We start from the raw sequence: 1,297 nt of genomic DNA on the forward strand, positions 1-1,297 counted from the left end.
AACACACTTTGGCCCCAAAGGCTATTGCCCTGTAGAATTATCAGAATGGAAGAGAACATCTATTCCAAAGTGCTCATGGTACAGGTGAGGAGACTGAGCCCCAGAGAGAGCAAGTGACTTGTCCAAATAAATAAAAGGGTCTGATCAAGAACAGAGCTCAGATTCCTCACTCACACTATAAGGACCCCTTTGAGTGTACGAAATTTGGTCTTTCACCCCCCCCCCCCATTGTTTCTTGAGTGTAAATAATGATAGTAACAGTAACAACAGCCAATATTCCTTGAGCATTTCTGGGGCAGGCACTTTATTAAGCCCAGCTGTGGATTACCTTATTCAATACTCACAATTACCCTAAAACCATGGTCGGCAAACGGCGGCTCGCGAGCTACATGCGGCTCTTTGGCCCCTTCAGTGTGGCTCTTCCACAAAATACCACGTGCAGGCGTGCACGTACAGTGCGATTGAAACTTCGTGGCCCATGCGCAGAAGTCGGTATTTTGTGGAAGAGCCACACTAAGGGGCCAAAGAGCCGCATGTGGCTCTCGAGCCGCGATTTGCTGAGCTGCAGTTTGCCGACCACTGCCCTAAGATGTCATTTCTATTATATGCTTAAACATTTACTAAATTCCTCCCAACTGTGCTTGTTAATGGAGGAGAGAGGCAAATAGAATATAAAATGACAAAATATTTTCTTTCCTTAGACCTGTTCTCCCAAGATGGGTGAACTCTGATGTCCAGCACAATGGATCATTGTCTGCTTTTCTACCACCCACGTGCCTCACATATTTCTATGTCCCAACCATCCTCATGAACACTGGCTTGGGTAATGCATTGCCAAAATTCCTCTGCTTCGCTGCTCTTGGCATTGGGCAACCCGTTTTCTCTGCTCCTTCCTCCTTCTCCTTTGTTTTCAGGCTCACCCACTATTGGTAGTTTCCAGGCACAGCCAGCGACCTGTAGTTTCATGCTCTGTGCCTTTACACAAGTTCCCTCTGCCTTGAATTCCCTCCTGAGCTTACCTGCTGACTTGCTCTCCAGAGTCAGTTGCTGCATGTCCCCTGCACTGGGAAGCCTCTCTCCAGACTCAGGCAGGGTTGGGGACACAACCTGTGCCTCTACCTGTACCTGGGCAACATCACCTGGAGCAAAGATTTCATGGGCTACACATGAAGGTTAGAGGTCATTTCATCTCAGCATACCGTACAGTATGTGAAACATAGCAGGTGTTCAAGACACGTTAGAGCAGTGGGTTCTCAAACCTTGGCTGCACATTAGAATCACCTGGAATCTTTTTAAA

The sequence above is a fragment of the Myotis lucifugus genome, unplaced genomic scaffold, assembly GCF_000147115.1.
Source record: "Myotis lucifugus unplaced genomic scaffold, Myoluc2.0 scaffold_10, whole genome shotgun sequence".
In the NCBI taxonomy this organism is placed as follows: domain Eukaryota; kingdom Metazoa; phylum Chordata; class Mammalia; order Chiroptera; family Vespertilionidae; genus Myotis; species Myotis lucifugus.